The 20,337-nt window shown below is 36.3% G+C and overlaps 1 long non-coding RNA gene across 1 annotated transcript in view; it reads left to right on the top strand.

The window, feature by feature from the left end:
* LOC118765701 overlaps window positions 1-1,651 on the top strand; it is a 24,312-nt gene extending 22,661 nt beyond the window's left edge. Inside the window, exon 3 of the long non-coding RNA XR_005001566.1 lies at window positions 1,503-1,651. This is a non-coding gene — a long non-coding RNA (uncharacterized LOC118765701). The remainder of the gene's footprint in view (window positions 1-1,502) is intronic.
* Window positions 1,652-20,337: the final 18,686 nt, after the last annotated feature.

Below are 20,337 nucleotides of genomic sequence, written 5' to 3'. Positions count from 1 at the left end.
CCTGAAGAATATATATATATATAATATATATATATGTATATATATATAATTATAAATACACACATACACGCACAGACACACGTATATATATATATAATATATATATATATATTATATATATATGCATATATAAATTCATATATATTATATATATATATATATATATAATATATATGCATATATAAATTCATACATATATATATATATATAATATATATATATATATATAATATATATATATATATGTATGTAATGAGCTAATGGTATAAATATATATGCGTGCTTGAATGTATAATGTGTGTAGGTATTTATGAATATAATGTTGTGTACGCAATGTCAGAATGTGTATTATTTTGCAACTGAAATATTCTTCTTCGAGGAGGCGTTTTCTTTACAATTAGGTGAAGATAATCTTTTTTCTGAATAGTTTATCAAAACTGGTTTAAACATACCATAGTGTTTAGCTTTCTGTATTATTAAACGTGGTAGCAAGGGATTTGAGAAAGAAACCCTTATTTCGGATTGGGCGTAAGCAGTCTCCATATGCAGTTTCTTTTAACATCGCACCTGTTCCATTTCTAAATAACGCGAAAATATGAAAAACACTTAAAGAAGGCTACAGTCTTATCAAGATATGTGTGGGGTATAAAAGACGTCAAAATGAAAGACATTAATAATGTTTATTTACTCCGTACGCACATACTTTAACTGAGAAAATTTATATCAAATTTTCACAGGTGGAAAATGTAAAATACCATCATGTACTATTTCGATACTTTATATAAATAATATATCTAACATGATCTCAAATATATCGTCACCTGTTTGATATGACAGCGATGTTAAAAACCTGTCAACGCTTTTTACATCTTAAAACTTGTTGGTTTACAAAAATCAATGTTCATGCTCGCTCAGTCTCCTCCCTCTCTTGAGATAATTTATATATATATATATGCACGTATTATATATATAGGCGGAGGAGTGTCTGTGTGTCCTCTACTATAGCTTCAGCCCGACCAAGCGTTTCTGGGTGGATTTGGTAGAAGGAAACTGAAAGAAGCCTGTTGTATATATATATAAATGTTTGTGTGTGTGTGTGTATTTGTGTGTCTGTGTCTATCCCCATACCAACACTTGACAGCCGATGTTGGTGTGTTTACGTCCCCTTAAATTAACTATTCGGTAAAAGAGTCGAATAGAATAAGTAGTAGGCTTCCAAACAATAAGTCCTGGGGTCGATTTGTTCGACTAAAGGCGGTGCTCCAACATGGCCGCAGTTAAATGACTGAAAGAAGTAAAAGAAAAGAAAAAAAGAATACACACGCACACAGATATATATATATATATACTTACAGTGTGCGATGATTAAATTGTCACCATATTATATTCTTAATTTCGCGCATGCGCATTGTTTGTTTTGATTTTATGGACTACACAGTACAATAGGGTCAGTTTGCCACCGTCTGTGAGTAAAATAGCACCATGACGCAAATCCCTCTTAGAAAATTACTATTTGTAAATCTCACAACGAGAGATGTTCAGCAACAGTACTTTGGAGTAAAGATTTTTTGCTAACATAACACGGCAGTCCTGGTTTAGCACGAATGTTACTGTAATTCAGCCCCAGGAGATATCGTCTCCAGTTGACTATACGACAGCATCTGGTAATTTTCTAATTTGTAGATCAGTGACTAGTTGTCACTTTGAAAACTATATATTTCGAACGCGAATTTAGCAGCGCCACTTCTAGCCAAACAATTATTTTGTGCTGATGAAGAGAAATAACTCAGAAATCGCGGTATACCGATATTGTTTTGAGCTGAGTGGGGTGCTACATTCCCTTGTTCGAAAATATAAAGCCATGGGGAAAATATATAAATTTGTTTTAATCATAATTTCTTTTACATATACACCCATACGCACACACACGCACATACACATACATGTATACTGTGGATTAATATTTAGAGGGATTGATATTTATTAAGAAAAACCGCGTAGTATGTATTCCGGTGTTGTGTACACATCGTTTCAATCCCGCCGGCATAAACTCTTTCTTTTCTGTTTCCAGGATCGATAAAATGAAGTTGATGAATCAATATAATCGATTAACTGCTCCCAAAAATTTGCAATACAGTAGTAGTAGTAGTAGTAGTAGTAGTAGCAGCAGCAGCAGCAGCAGCAGTAGTAGTAGTAGTAGTAGTAGTAGTAGTAGTAGTAGTAGTAGTATGTATGTATGTATGCATATGTGTATATATGTACAATTACTGAGGTATACGAGAATAATTCAACATACATCGATGAAACCTTCGAAAGAAGCAGAGTGTGGGTCCTCACTGTATAAAATGTTCTTAAAATGGCCCAGCTGGAACCTTGTGGTCCTTTTCAGTCGTCCTATTCTTGCGTTTCCTCTGATACATGGAGACCCAAGCGCGAGAATCCCTTGTTAAGTTCAAAAGCCTGTCAACGTGGCTCAACTTATTCCTAGCCTTTTCTCACCATTCTTGGAAATGATCGACGCATTTTGTGCCTTTCTTAAAGAAAACATTTTAAATGACTCATAAGTTTAGCCTCGGAAGCTTTATGTTCAAAATATTTATATAGATGGTCGCATTTGGAGTCATTAAACCATATTTAGAATAAGAAAAAATCTCTCTATATATGTAAACGGCAAAATGTCTGTCTGTGTGTGTGTCCCTTATACAAATCCACAAATTTTCTGTTAGAGGGCTCGCACTTTCTATGGTGATTTAAAACCGTCCAAGGATGGTCGTGCACATCTTTACATTTCCCAAGTCACTCCGCAAAGCCATTAAAAAATCAATAGAACCGACTTTTTTGTGAAGTTTCTATCCAAAACCCAATCAAAATGCCCGAAACTTGATACGCCAATTGAATGCCAGCTAGCTGTATATGATTGGTCGGAGATTTGGACAGTACTCCCGTGCGTGTGCGCACACACACAGCTGTATATGCATGCACTAGCACTATTACCCGGCATTGCCGCGTCATAGTGCCAGTGAAAAATAAAAAGCAAGGAAATTCAGAAATTAAATACGCAAACACGATAAACGGCAGACACTGTTAAGGTACCTCTTCGAACCTGATTATTTGAAAATTATTGCTTGTTACATTCAACAAGCTTTTGTTATAGTTGACACCGATTATCACTAAAAGTCGATTGATCGAATTTAGATGTTTATATTACTCCTGATTGTATTAACCACGTCTAGTGGTGAGTTGGTGCAGTTGCTAGAGTGTTCAGCAGAATTTCTTGAGATATTTGTTTAAGACGTGAGTTCAAATTGTGGTGAGATCAGCTGAAAATTTTAAGAGGCGGCGAGCTGGCAGAAACGTTAGCACGCCGGGCGAAATGCGTAGCCACATTTCGTCTGCCGTTACGTTCTGAGTTCAAATTCCGCCTAGGTTGACTTTGCCTTTCATCCTTTCGGGGTCGATTAAATAAGTACCAGTTACGCACTGGGGTCGAAGAAATCGACTTAATCCGTCTGCCTGTACTTGTTTGTCCTCTCTGTGTTTAGCCCCTTGTGGGTAGTAAAGAAATATGTATTAACCACGGTTACTAATATAACAATAGTTACGTGCGTATGATAACATTTACCTAGAATAAGATTCTGGCTTCTGTGTGAGGACTCCAATATTTTCGAAAATGCATGCAACGTCTGATGGAATTGAAATAAATTCCGCCGCGTTATAGCGAATACTAATACTTATCTTATAACTATGAATAGCAAATACTAATAGAAATGAATACTAATAATACTAATACTACTAATAAATAAATCTTATAAATATGAATAGATACAAGGAAGTTAACCATGTCTCCAGCTGCCATTTAAAAGATTTAATGTAGATTGTATCTGTCCATATCGTGTACATATGAATACTAAATCAACGTGGAAAATATATTCTATATCTGGATTTTATTAATAGTTAGATATTCAGGCGCAGGTGTAGCTGTGTGCTAAGAAGCTTGCTTACCAACCACATGGTTCTGGGTTCAGTTCCACTGCTTGGCACATAGGACAAGTGCCTTCTATTATAGCCTCGAGCCGACCAAAGCCTAGTGAGCGGATTGGGTAGACAGAAACTGAAAGAAGCCTGTCGTATATACATATATATTTGTGTGTGTGTGTGTGTCTATCTGTCTTTGTTTCCCACACAACCGATGTTGGTGTGTTTGCATCCTTGTAATCTAGCGGTTCGGAAAAAGAGACCAACAGAATAAGTACTAGGTTTACAAATAATAAGTTCTGGGCTCGATTTATTCGACTATAGTAATTTGGCTGCAGTCAACTTCATAAAAGTATAAAATAATATATCCGTGCGACTCTATTTCTAGCCTTTCTTCTTTTTCCGTTTACTGCTCTTCATCCCTCCCCTTCTCTCTGTCCCTCTCCCTTACCCTCTTTCTCCTCTGCCTGCAGCTTACACGTGATCCGTAGCTAGCCTCTTTCCTCCTCTTTTTTTTTTACAGCCATGCGCGTAGCTGTCCGGTCCAAAATTCTGTCTCCCACTAGTACGTATCTTGCATTTTGTTTTTCCAATCCTTTAGGATTACCCTCTAAGCATTACCCACCATTGATGTTCTTTTGGCCCTGAGGCTATATTCTGCTTGTTTCTTATTTAGTTCACCTTTGTCCTTCACCCATCGTCTTAAAATACATTTATTCACTTTTCTATATCCACATATCTAACGCTTATTTTTCATATATTATTTGCCCTCACCGTTATATCCTCCGTAACGTTAGCAGGAACAGCTAGCGTGGGAGGCATCTCAGTCTTATCATTAAGGGCGCAAAACTGAGTAATACCACCTAGTTGATAACTGATGAAGAATTAGGGAACTTTTGTGTCTGTCTTCCGTCCGTTTGTGCATAAAATCAATATATGTTAAACGTTTAAGGCGACGAGCTGGCAGAATCGTTAGCACGCCGGGCAATTGATTTGCGGTATTTCGTCTGCGGTTAAGTTCTGAGTTCAAATTCTGCCGAGGTCGACTGTGCCTTTCAACATTTCGGGGTTGATAAGTTAAAAACAAGATGCGTTCTGGGGTCGATCAAATTGACTGGATCCTTCCCCCAAAATTTCAGGCCTTGTACCTAGGGTAGAAATCAATATATGTTAAACGCATAAGGCGGCGAGCTGGCAGAATCGTTAACACGCCGGGCGACATGCTCTGCGGTAATTCGTCTACGGTTACGTTGTGAATTCAAATTCCGCCGAGGTCGACATTACCTTTCAACGTTGCGGGGTCGATTAAATAAGTACCAGTTATGCATTGGGGTGGAGGTAATCTAATTATCCCCTCTGTCTGTCCTTGTTTGACCCCTCTATCTTTAATTCCCCTGTGGGCAATAAAGAAATAAATATATGGTATGCGTTTTTCGCTAGTGTATTTACTATATATTTTTCCTTTATTATATATATATATGTATGTGTGTGTGTATTCGTTTATTCCTTTACTTGCCCCAGTCAGTTGGCTGCGGCTATGCTGGAGCAACGCCTTTAGACGAACAAATCGACCCGGAGATTTATTCTTTTTAAGCCTAGTACTTATTCTATTGCGCTCTTTTGCCGAACTGCTAAGTTACGTGGACGTAGACGCACCAGCAACCGCTGTGAAACGTTGGTGAGGTAACAAAATCAGACACACCACACACACACACACATATATATATATATATATATTATATATATATATATATATACACGAAGGTTTCCTTTCAGTTTCTGTCTCCCAAATCCATTCACAAGGCTTTGGTCGGCCCGAGGTTACAGTAGGAGACACTTGCCCAGAGTGCCACGCATTGGGACTGAACCCGGATCCACGTGGTTGGGTAGCAAGCTACTTACCACTCAGTCACGTCTGCACACATACACATATATGCCTGTGAGTATGTAGATGTATGAATATATACATATATGTCTATGTACGTATGCATTCATATATATATATATGCACACATATACATACATATGCACAAGGTTTCATATATATATCACAAGCCACTACACATCCTTATTTTCTCTCCTATATACAAGCAAATATATGTGTATATATACATATATACACACATATATATATATATATACATACATGTATGCGTAAATGTGTATTTGTCTGTGTATATCTATCTATCAACATATATATATATATACACACACACACACATATATATATTATATATATATATATATATAATATATATATATATATATATAATATACATACATACATATATATATATACAAGTATGTGTAAGTGTGTGTTTGTGTGTGTATATCTATCTACCAATATATATATATATATATATATATATAGATACATATACGCATGTATGTGTGTCTGTATGTGAGAGAGGGGGGGATTCGACTATGTGAACACCGATGTAGATATGCTCTGGCAAAGAAAGGTATACAAATTTGGGGATATGCTCTCTTAGCGAGTATATTGTTTGAATTAGAGGAAATTCTAATTCCGATGAGGTGAATAATTACAAACAATAGTCCTTTCAAAATGGATCATAACTAATCAGAAACACTTAGTAACCACGGCTGCTACATCAATAATCTAGTTCAAAGTTCGGAAAAGATGATATTCATTATTAAGTTGTTTTGACAAATCTGCTGACATTAGTGACAGGTGCGAATTTACTTATTCATCTAATAAGTATAAATTATTGTCGCTAAAGGGAGTTACTTTCATTCGGTATTGGTATAATCATATAACAAAGACAACTCAACAAACTTATATCTCGACCTATCTTTAAAGGAAATAGCAGGTAGAGAGACTGAATATCTGTAATTACGTAAATAATTTCCTGAAATTACAATTATATTTAATGAATAATGGATTAATTGAAAAAAAAAGTTTAAAAACGGAGATAAATGAGACGAAGCTCTTCTAGGCTTCTAAGATAAAACTACAATTAAGCGTCTTAAAATTTTGGAAAAGGAAAATGTATTTTTATATTTCGGTAGAATATTTCAACTTACGATCATATAGATTGTGAACTTCCTAAACAAATAAAACATGTCTTCTTTGAATATACATTTTGTTTAAAGATTAAATAGAGCACCAGATTTTAATTAAAATTAGTATATATGACAGCAAAAATTAAGAATATTCTGAGAAAATATCAACATGATAAAGTATCAACATGAAGCCAAATAGCGTCTTTGTAAAATGAAAAGAGTACTTTCAATATAAAATGGTTCCCATTTATATAATATCGTATTCATGAGATGAAACTATAGAACTCATATTACATATTAATATTTAAATGCAAGTAAGAGATGACGGAAAGAAAAACACGATCGCATCTGTTAAACAGTGAAGAATTATTGCGATGATGACGCATGTTATTGTCGAAATTTTCCGAGTCATATAATATACACCTGCGAAGACGTGCCATATTTAAGAGCAATTACTAAAACATTACCTGCTGTGATTCTGGCACTCACACACCTGGCACTCACAAGAAATCTATCATAAAGTCTAGAGTTCAATACTGATTTAAAAACGGATTAAACTGATTTTAACGAATCCGTTGCGTACTTCATTACAAGAGAAAATACCAATTAATTTATCTAGAAATTGAACTGACCAATGCAAAAGGTAATATCGATTTCATATTTTGACCCAAGGCCAGTGTTATGAGGAGCAAGATGTAGTCGATTACAAGGACACTCGAATGCTCAAATGATACTGATTTTATCGACCCAGAAAAGACGTGAAGGCAAAGTCGACCTTGATGGAATTTGAACTCGGAACGTAATGTCCCGAAGCATTTTGCACAGCTTGTTAATGGTTTTGCCATCTCGCCGCCGAAATGCGAAAAGTAATATCCTTTCTACTATAGCAACAAAGCCTGTAGACTTGGAGGAAGGAAGTTAGTCGATTACATCGACCTCAGTACGTAACTGGTACTTATTTCATCTAGCCAGAAGTTTACCCCGGTGGAATTTGAACTCAGAACGTAGAGACCGATGAAATGTCGCTAAACATTTTGCCCGGGGGTGCTAACCAGTCTATAGTTCCCCACATTAATGCGAAAGCAATATAACCCACCGTCCCATTAACTATACGATGAGCCAAACGCTAGAAAGCAAGATGGAGTTTAAAGCTTGCATCTTAAAAAATTTGTAGAAGGACGTTACTCGTAAGGTTAGGGAATTAAAAGGAGAATTAATTCTGGAGGAATTTCAAAATAATATCAACTCTTGAGAGTGATATGCATACACTCGAAATTAAGCTAATACACGTAAAATTACAATATATGTTTAACTTAAGGCGGCGAGCTAGCAGAAACGTTAGCACGTCAGGCGATAATGCTTACCGGTATTTCGTCTGCCGTTACGTTCTGAGTTCAAATTTCGCCGAGATAGACTTTGTCTTTCATCCTTTCGCGGTCGATAACGTAAGCAGCGGTTACACACTGGCGTCGACGTAATCGACTTAATCCCACTGTCTGTCCTTGTTTGCCCCTCTATGTTTATCCCCATGTGGGCAATAAAAAAATAAGAAACGTTAGCACGCGGTATGAAAAACTTCGTCTGTCTTTACGTTCTGAGTTAAAATTCCGGCGAGGTTGACTTTGCCTTTCATTCTTTCGGGGTCGATAAATTAAGTACCAGTTCCGTAATGAGGGCAATCTAATCGACTGGTCCCCACCTCCAAAGTGTTGGGCCTTGTGTCTAGAGCAGAAAAGAATATATATTTACCTAAGTTCTGCGTTCAAATTCTGCCGAGGTCGACTTTGCCTTTCATCCTTTCGAAGTCAATAAATTAAGTACCAGTTGTGTACTGGTGTTGATCTAATCGACTGGCCCCTCAACCAAAATTTCGGTCCTTGTGCCTAGAATAGACAAGAAATTATATTTACCTACATATAGGCGCAGGAGTGACTGTGTGGTAAGTAGCTTGCTAATCAACCACATGGTTCCGGGTTCAGTCCCACTGCGTGGCATCTTGGGCAAGTGTCTTCTGCTATAGCCCCGGGCCGACCAATGCCTTGAGAGTGGATTTGGTAGAGGGAAACTGAAAGAAGCCTGTCGTATATATGTATATATATATATAAGTGTGTGTGTATATGTTTGTGTGTCTGTGTTTGTCCCCCTAGCATTGCTTGACAACCGATGCTGGTGTGTTTACGTCCCCGTTACTTAGCGGTTCGGCAAAAGAGACCGATAGAATAAGTACTGGGCTTACAAAGAATAAGTCCCGGGGTCGATTTGCTCGACTAAAGGCGGTGCTCCAGCATGGCCGCAGTCAAATGACTGAAAGAAGTAAAAGAGTAAAGAGTATATATGTATACATATATTAATTCTGTATTTATAAACATACACATATGCATATATGTCTGTTGGATGTGTTAGTGTGTCTATGTGTGTGTCTGTGTGTTTTGCACACACACTCACACATCTCTACGTGTACACGTGTACGTGCATTTATACATTTGTTTCAGTCCCTTTGTTCTGATTTTATCTCATTCAGTTGCCTATAATTCTCTCTGCCATCGTGCATTTGCTGCGAAAGTTTCTTTTTCAGTCGCATACTTTTTTGGACGCCCCATGTTTAACTGCAAAATTCTAATGTGATACTTGTGTAATAAGGAAATCAAACCTGGAATGTGTGTGTTTATATTACAGAGACAGTGTGTGTTTATATTAGAGAGGGATAGAAAAAGAAAGAGTGTTTGTGTGTGTATGTGAGTGTGTGTGTGTGAGTGTGTGAGAGAGAGTGTGTGTATGAGAGAGTGTGTATGTCTGTGTGCGTGAGAGAGAGAGAGAGAGAGAGAGAGAGAGATAGGAGGAGAGAGGACATTGCAAATAATGAATGAAATAAACATTAAATGAAAAGAAAATCATATAAATTAAAGCTCGTTAAGAACTATACGCACTGACAGCCTTTCAGTGTGTTCAAAAATCACATATCCCACCACCCCCAATTTTCCATAGCAGGTTAGGGTCTAGAATCCTCCAAACGGTCGCATAGTATGTCGCTTAGTCGAATTAGCCCATCATTTACTCCACAAATGTTTTGTCGTCAAATCTGCACTTTCCCGTATCATATTTGAACATAACTGTAATATATATATATATATATATATATATATATATATATATATATATATATATATATATAAACTATGCCATTTTAATCCCCAGCGACGCGGGTATCTCAGCTTGTATATATATATATATATATATATATATATATATATATATATATATATATATATAATGGGGTATACACACATAACCGTATTGTTGTCCAATCTGTTCCAAAAGTACCATTTTGTCTGAGAATTCCGCTTGAGAAAAGGAATATTATACCATATTTTATTAGTGCATATGCTTCCACTATGACCGATAAGGTTAAGAATAAATATGTTAGAGCTGATCTTTACTTCATGTTCTCAGTTATGTCAAATTCAGATAAGTTATTTTACAAGAAGTTTTGAACATCAGAGTAAGATCAGACCAGGCCGCATGGTCTGATGTAAATCCTCAACACATGAAGCGCTTTGTACCAGTAGTGATCTCTTCCTTTAATGGAAACATACTTAACAAAGCCTCAATATACCCAACACAGTATTTTACCCTCTCATTAATTACAGAAAATCTTGGTTGCATACCCGCTACTTACATAGGAAAATTCTGGATAAACGTAACTGTGAGATTGCGTGATCTCAGTGGCGTGAATATAACGAGATCTATGCGTGGAAATGAAGGCAAAACTGATCATAGGATCATTGTTAGTTAAGTAGAAATTGAGAAGCAGGAGAACACTTCATGGCAGGCTACCAACAAAAAAGCTGAACGTAGAGAATATGAAATTAAAAGCATTTCAAACGGGGCTTTCTGAAACCACCTCTGGAAGATTAAACAATTCATCCTACAATCATGGTGAGACGGGGAGCTACTGGTTTTACTTAAATCTGACTCTGCTGCAGACACAGATGGCCATTCAACAAAGAGATTAAAATCCTTCTTCGGATGATCAGGAGAGAAATTAGTCAACGTTGTCTTTTATGACCCAAACTTCCAATGAAGAGCCAATGCACTATTTTACCTTTTTCCAGGAAAATACTAAGGGCCAGGAAATATAATTGATTTGAATGAATACAGGTTTTCACTAACCACACATGGCAATGTTTGAAAGCCTCCGTGCAATCTTTCATCCAGCCCATGCAGATGAAATGTCTCCATCCTCCTGACACCAATTGAAAATATGTGTATCACCGACATAGTGAAAGTGCGTAATATATCTATTATTAGTAGACAAAGCAATATGGAGAAAATGTTTGAAACGACCATCCAGCATACATACGGAAATAGAAAAAAAGTTACCCATCATGTGCAGATTGCTTCTTTTCTCGAAACTAGAGAATCTATGAAGCTTCTGCCTTTAAAAGTGCTCCAAATAGAAATGCAATTCATGGTGAAATACATTCCTATAATAGTGACAGTCAAATTGGCAAAATAACCGAGTTATTTTTCCATGGTGAGACCAGGAGAGACTATTTCTAAAGGACTATTATTTAAGATGTCATGGATGCTACAATCCATCAACTGCTTAAGAACAACATTGAGAGTTATGTGACAATCATTGATGTATTCCTAAATCGCAATATTCGGAATCTTACCACTAGAATCTCCAGTTAGAAAATGGGCGCTACAGGTATGATCTGTTCAAGAAGATAGATTCAAGAGAATTGTATAGATCAAAATGAAGTTCCATACATCACATTTTTAAATCTTATAAATGTTTCTGCCCAACATATCATGAACGTTTGTGAGAGAATATATAGATATTTATTCACTCATCCGTATAATATATATATATATATATTATATATATATATATATATATATATATATATATATATATATATATATATATATATATATATATATATATATACAGGGGAAGAATTCGCAAAAAAAAACCCAAAAGACGAAGACAGGCGGTGTAGACAACAAACAGATGTATTAGTTTAACGCTCGGAAAGTGAAAATGTCTTTAACGTTTCGAGCCTACGCTCTTCCACAGGAAGGAACACAGAAAGAAACAAGGAGAGAAAATAAAGAATGTGTAGTGGCTAGCGATCTATCATGGTGAATGCCGCACACACGAGAGCTAGGAAGAATGGGAGATAAAGTATATGGAAGCATATATATGCATGCATGTGTATATACAACGTATTGTACGAGAATGTGTACACCGCACAAACACACACACACACATATTTCAAAATATATACATATTATTACGTATGTATGCATATATGTATGTTTGAATGTGTAAATTTGTTATGTGTATGTATGTGATCAGTTGATTATTCATCAGAAGTGACGATGGTATCCCAACAGCCAGCTAATAAATAAGAAAGGAAAGGTGGCGAGCTGGCAGAAACGTTAGCACACTGGGCGAAATGCTTAGCGGTATTTCGTGTGTCTTTACCTTCTGAGTTCAAATTCCGCACAGGTCGACTTTGCCTTTCATCCATTCGGGGTCTTTAAATTAAGAACCAGTTGCGGACTAGGGTCGATGTAATCGACTGGCCCTCTCCCCCAAATTTCGGGCCTTGTGCCTAGAGTGGAAAAGAAAAAAATAAGAAAGAAGAAAGAAAGAAAGACAGAAAGAAAGAAAGAAAGAAAGATGAAAGGAAGGAAATAAGGAAGACAAGTCAGACAGAATAAGAAGAAAACAAAAGATAAGTAAAACTATTGTGTTCGTCCGCTGATGATTAATGGTACCAAACACTTCAAGTATGCGGCACTCCAACTGTGTGCATATCCCTTCAAGGGACCATTAGGTTACAACTACTTCAGCATGTACAGATCACCACCACACTTGGAGCTATAAAGTTATCAGTATTTCATTGCCTCAATAAATGTGCTACTGTCAGAGGCTTTAGGAAGTTTCTCCTATCAGTTATGAATTACAGCCATCGCGGACTGCGCGGCGCAGCACTTCTACGAGGAATCGAGTCATTTGGGGGCGGGGAATAAAATGTCACAACTGCTCTTGCTTACATACACTCTCACGTCGTCTTCCTGGAACGATGTATGTGACGTTCTTTGTCACAGATTTGTTGAAGACCTTATGAATAGCAAGAATACTCGACCCCTTGTCAAGCGTCTGTCAACTACCAACCACACGGAATTACTCTCTGGACAGAGATGCTAAACTAACCCAAGTTGTATTGTTAACTGAGAAATAACCACCGTAGCATAAATGTTAACCTCTCTTTCTTACAGAATACGAGGTCTGGTCAATAAGCATCCAGTCTGTTGCCGTAGTAACGAAGATACAGCAGGCAGAGTGAAGCCGCTTGGCACATATTGACCTTGAACTCTGCTGTGCATGCACACTAAGTTTTAACATTCTAGCTCACTTCTGCTGTTAGGAAGGTGTGGAGTGCTTGATAGGAAGGTGTGTAGCGTGTGATCGTCGCATTAACCATGACAGAAAGTTGTCATGGCGATACCTACGCAAATTCTGCCGAGGTCGACTTTGCCTTTCATCCTTTCGGGGTCGATTAAATAAGTACCAGTTACGCACAGGGGTCGATATAATCGACTTAATCCGTTTGTCTCTCCTTGTTTGTCCTCTCTGTGTTTAGCCCCTTGTGGGCAATAAAGAAATAGGTATTTCGTCTGCCGCTACGTTCTGTGTTCAAATTCAGCCGAGGTCACTTTTGCCTTTTATTCTTTCGGGGTCGATTAAATAAGTACCAGTTACGCACTGGGGTCGATGTAATCGACTTAATCCGTTTGTCTCTCCTTGTTTGTCCTCTCTGTGTGTAGCCCCTTGTGAGTAGTAAAGAAATAGGTATTTCGTCTGCCGCTACGCTCTGTGTTCAAATTCAGCCGAGGTCACTTTTGCCTTTTATTCTTTCGGGGTCGATTAAATAAGTACCAGTTACGCACTGGGGTCGATATAATCGACTTAATCCGTTTGTCTGTCCTTGATTGTCCCCTCTGTGTGTAGCCCCTTGTGGGCAGGAAAGAAATAAGATTGTAGGTTGTCACCTGCACTAGCTGCTCTCATTGTTGATACGGAGATTATATATTTTTTCCATAATTCATTTGAATGAAAAGAACGGGTAGCAGCAAGCATACAAAAATAAATTTATAGGTATATATTTTAGTAGATGATCATTGAATTTACCTGCCCTTTCAGAGGTGCTAGTTTTTGCATTCTGCAAGATGTGAAAAATCTTCCCCTTTACCAAACAGGCTTCGTTGGATGCTAGTTAAGTTGTCGACATCAATATGCAGTAGGTATTACTGGGTTATATGATACCTATAAATAACACAAGTAACCCGACAATAAGTGCACATATATATATTTTTTTTCATATTTGTAAAGTTTTTCGGAATGCGTAGGCGTTTGTACGTTCTTGTATACCTATATACATACATACATACATACATATATATATATATATATATACATGCTTGTATGTAGGTGTATACATACACATACACGCATTTACAAATATATACATGCACACACATAGGAACATCACAAATTTACAGGCACACACACGCACATATATATGTGTATGCATGTATGTATGCATGCATGTATATATGTGGGTACGTATGTAAGTATGTGTATATATATTTCACTCAAGCATTGAACAACTAATAACCTGGTGTAGATCTCAATATACCATGCTTCAGAACGATTAGTTTATGCACTTCATTAGCTTACAACTGTTTCTACTATAAGGTGCATGAGACTCATAGTTGAGTGCCTCAAACTTTTTCAGTTCTGATACCCTGATAAAGCTATGATGTGGTACTCAGGTACTCAGCTACGACTCCACCACATCTTATAACGGAAATTAGATGTAAGATAATGAATTTCATATGATAATTCTTTATTCTTCAGTCATCTCCTGCACGAAACTTTTTTTTCTCTCCTTGTTTCTCTCCGTGTTTCTTTTCGGTGTATCTTTCTGTTGAAGAGCGTAGGCTCAAAACGTAAAAAAGACTTGTTTTATTTCTATTCCTGAGCGCCATACTAATACAATTATTTGTTTGTACTCCACCTGCCTTCGTCTTTTGTTTATTTTCGTAAAGCTTCCCGTTATATATATATATATATATTATATATATATATATATATATATATATAGAGGCGCAATGGCCCTAACCACTGGGCCATTGGTTAGGGCAGCGGACTCGCGGTTTCGATCCCAGACAGGGCATTGTGAGTGTTTATTGAGCGAAAACACCTAAAAGCTCCACGATCTCCGGCAATGGGTGGTGATCCCTGCTGTACTCTTTCACCACTCTTTCTTCTGTTGGCCTGCTCGCTTAGCCAGCGGGGTGGCGTCATTCGAAGGCTAAAACAATGCGAACGCATTGTGACCAGCGATGGTCGGTCACATGATCACGTGATATATAATATATATATATATATATATATATATATATATATATATTATATATATATATATATGTATGTATATGTGTGTGTATGATTGTGTATATATATGTGTGTGTGTGTATGTGTCCCTTGCAGGCAGACTGTATCAGTTCTTAGTATCATGAATTAAATGCGAAGCAAAGTTTCTCAAAAGTTCTGAAACGCTTGCCATTATCATTTCTCAGATTTATTAAAGAAAAGCGCCTCGTTCATCAATTATTAATATAACATCATAGATATTTCAATATCATTCGTTCTAAATATATATCTACTCCACTGGAAATGAAGTTTTTTCTTGGTGTTTTTTTTCTGCATATGATAGATTACAGTATTTTCTGTATACTAATCGTAGGAGTATCACCTGCGTCGGGGCTGAGACAATGTTTCCACTTACTCTTGGAAGTATTTTACCTCACTGCACCCAATCACATTACTGATGTTTTTGTAAATAGTATAATTTCGTAGATTTACATTATATTTCTTCTGAAATAAGCGGCAACATCTGAAATACGAGAAAACTGCTAACGATCTTTTTTCAACAAGAGTAAGGAAATAGGAAAAGCAGGAAAAGACAGCATTTATTCCTCTCCTCAGGAATAACCGAATTTGTTGATGATCACACAAATGACATTTTTATGGTTTATAAGATCAACCGTAAATCATATTCGTGTCCCTGCGGAGGGCTGTTGGCTTTATATCATTTATTGGGTGTCTGAATGTGTAATGTTGCAAATGTGGAGGCGCAATGGCCCAGTGGTTAGGGCAGCGGACTCGCGGTCATAGGATCGCGGTTTCGATTCCCAGACCGGGCGTTGTGAGTGTTTATTGAGCGAAAACACATAAGCTCCACGAGGCCCCGGCAGGAATGGAGGTGATCCCTGCTGTACTCTTTCACCACAACTTTCTCTCACTCTTACTTCCTGTTTCTGTTGTACCTGTATTTCAAAGGGCCGGCCTTGTCACTCTGTGTGTCACGCTGAATATCCCCGAGAACTACGTTAAGGGTACACGTGTCTGTGGAGTGCTCAGCCTCTTGCACGTTAATTTCACGAGCAGGCTGTTCCGTTGATTCGGATCAACCGGAACCCTCGTCGTCGTAACCGACGGAGTGCTTCCATGCAATGTTGCAAATACACAGTGGGCTCAGTTTAAGCTGCTGTTTCACTTCTCATCTGAGGACATTGACTTATGTACCGCTCTTACGTCAAAGAAGAAACATCAGTCTTAATGCTTTTCTGGTAACCGTTTGTGAAATGTATAATATCACAATATGATCTGGTGAAATGAAACCTAGGTAGTAGGTTTGAGACTGGCTAATTGTGTCTACATCTAATTGCGCTTGAATGAAATCTCTGCCTGTCTGTCTGTTTGTCTGCCTGTCTCTCTCTCTCTCTCTGTCTCTCGCTCTCTCTTTCTGTTACGTATGGAATTTCATTGCAAAGGCTTGAGTGCCACAGCAGTTCATTTACCCCTTTCCATTGAAGTAACTTCGTCCAGTATTTTCTTGTGAACCTACTAATATTATACGGGACCTGTCGTAGTTGTGGGATTTAATATCGTAAATTCCTATTAAATTCTTTGCATATATTAATGTTTTCAATTAATAATTTTTTCGTTATTAGTTTTGTTTTATTTTCTCCATAATTTTGCTACAATATGATTATGTACACTCATTTGCATATGTAAAGCTGTGTTGACAATCTGATGACAATGTAAATGATGTTGAGAAAAAATGTTCAATTGTTCTGTACCGTTTAATTTTCTTTTCACTGTCTTTTAATGTGGTGAATGTCATGCCAAAATGGTCAGATAACTCGATATCTTCGTAGCATGAGGAATGTATTAATAAAAGGAAAGGGGTAGAAATCGAGTTAAGCATGTGGGCTTACACTTTGAAATTCAAATCAAGTAATTGTCTTCTTAACATTATCATTTTTTGTCCTTTCATTTTATTATTAGATTAAAAGTCAAATAACAAACCAAAAAGATTATTTAATGTCTTTGCAACGTATATCACAAAGCATTTAACACATTTATTTTTAATATGATAATGTCTTATTCAGCAAACGGAGAAAATAAGATACGATTCTTTTCGGTTGTAATCTTTTATTATTTTTTTCCTCGTTAATGCCTACGGAATTATTTTGAAAAGGTGCAGTTTATTAAATTTTAAACAATTTCTAAACCGTATTTACATTACACGATTGGAAACATATGCTGGTGTGGACTATTAAAATTGAAGATAAATTTGTTAAAATATTCAAAAATATTTATTCTTCAAAACACATTCTGTGTTGGATTTTATGAACTGTGTGTTAAAGCCACTCTTTAACAAAAAATCTGTATTGGGCAACTAAATGATCACTCCTTTAAGCATGCTTTGCTGAACAACTTATTCAGAAAAAAACAAGCATTATATTTGCATGAAAATTATTACGTAAATATAGAGAATAAATATATTTTAGCTCGAATAACGAATGTTACACTTCCAGAAAAAGGTCATTTTACGTAATTTTGGCAATAAAATTGCGTTAGAGCAGGGATCACGAACTTATTTTTGTAAAGGCCCGCTTTGATATTTTTGAATTTGTCATTCGTTCATATGTATGTTATATTTTACATATAAAAATATCGCCTTTCATTTCCATCACTGGAAAAGCAAAAAATTTAAACAAAACTTAAATCGTTATTCTAAAGACTATCTAAAATCTAACAATTGCTCACTGGCCCGCAAATGCATTAAATTTTTAAAATATATAAAAGGTATTAGGATCACAAAGAACACCTCAGTCTCCCACCTGTTTCCGATTCTTGCTTTGGAAGAGTGATGAACATTACATTTTTCCTTTGCTATTTCAAGAAATATACAGCAACAGTACCTTATGAAAATAAATCTCATTATCTCGAGGATATGAACCTCACCAAAAGCATCTGTAGCCTTGCTTGTTTTTTTTTTTTTTGTCTTTTTTGTGATTGACATTTCTCTTCTATTAATTAAATAACAACTATGAAATAGAGGAAATACATTGCTATATAACCTCTTCTAAACATATTAAGGTTCATAATTACCGAAAAATCTTCAATGCATTCAATTTCGAAGATTTATTAAATACTATGACACTGGCTTATTAGTGAACGTACGAAAACGGATATATTTTTTTAGAATGTGATAATTATATTTTTAAGGAAGAGGAGGCTGGCGGAAATCGGTTTAAAAGTGTAGATGGAGATTGAAGGCACCCTAGACGTGTTGCCACATTTATTCAAATTTAAATCGAACCAAAGAATTCAACGTTTACTTTGCTTTAGAATATGCGAGTAATACACAATAAATTGATGATTAATAACGTAAACCAACGAAACATTTAACTGGGATTATTTTAATCTTTATCCATATTTGTGAAATTATTAATGAACGAAAAGTTGGCATATAGGCTGAACTATTATCGTGACTAGCAGAAATGATGTTACGGTTCTTGCGGGTGTGATTTCAAATTCTGCTGAAATCAACATCCTCTTAATTTATACTGCTGTAATGGAATAAATGAAGAACTAGACAAGAACTTGGATTAATATAATCAGATGTTCTTGTCACCAAATTTTGACCCTTCAATCGATATCAGAATTTATATTTAAGATGCGGAGGGAATAATAAAAAATTGACATATGCATTTAAAAACAATTTAGAACTAGGTGAAAATATCTATTTCTTTACACAGATATGACAAACAAGGACAGACAAAGGGATTAAGTCGATTATATCGACCCCTGTGCGTAATTGGTACTTATTTAATTGACCCCGAAAGGATGAAAGGCAAAGTCGACCTCGGCGGAATTCGAACTCAGAACGTAACGGCAGACGAAATACCTCTAAGCATTTCGCCCGGCGTGCTAACGTTTCTGCCAGCTCGCCGCCTTAATACGAGAAAATATCTATGAAGTTATTAGCAGCAAAAGATAAAGCATTTAAATCAAGTATCAGAAAGCAAACAGTGTGTGTGAGTGTGTGAGTGTGTGTGTGTGTATGTGTGTGTGTATGCGTGCCTTTGTGTGCGCGTGCGTTTATGTGTGTGTATATGTGTGTGTATGTATGTCATTATTCAATTCTATTTCAAGATTTTTCACCAATAGAGAAAAAGCCAGTTTGTAACCGAGACCCAAGCACTCTTTATTGGAATTTCACCAACATCAACTGGGTATTTTTACATATATGTACGTATATGTTTCGTAGTTGGAGTTAGATAAATGTGCAGAATTTTATGTTTTGTTTTATGTATGTATTCACGTGCATATAGATGCATGTCTAGACATACGGTTGCATAAATGGTAAAACTCTGGAAAATTTGACAAATTTGTACAGTTCCTGTGGTAGCCTCCTGATGTATGTAAGTTTATATACATACATATATATAATATATATATATATATATATATACATATATATATATATATAATATATATATATATATATATATATATATATATATATATATATATATATATATACTTGCACGCATGAATGTATGCACACTTGCATGTATATATGTACACGCATGCATGCATGTACGTATGCATGCTTGCATGCACGTTGTTGTCACTTTTTACTTTAGAATAAATTTTGACTGGCCATCTACGTGGAAGCAAAGCTCTGAAGGAAAGTGTTTCGTTTTGTTCATCATCCTTTTCATCTTACGAAGGTCTTGCTGATTTTTATTGTCCTAGATATCGTAATCATCTGTAGTATAAGAATCAAGGATTAGCGTCCTCTCCCTAAAAACCCAAGTTCAGCAATACTGTGCTTCAGACGGGTTGATATATATATATCCTGTCACTCCAAAAATAATAGTTATGGAGCTAAAAGT

Source organism: Octopus sinensis, linkage group LG13 (genome assembly GCF_006345805.1).
Source record: "Octopus sinensis linkage group LG13, ASM634580v1, whole genome shotgun sequence".
Taxonomy (NCBI): Eukaryota; Metazoa; Mollusca; class Cephalopoda; order Octopoda; family Octopodidae; genus Octopus; species Octopus sinensis.
Note: the sequence above shows the minus strand (reverse complement) of the source record. Positions and strands in the feature narration are given on the sequence as shown.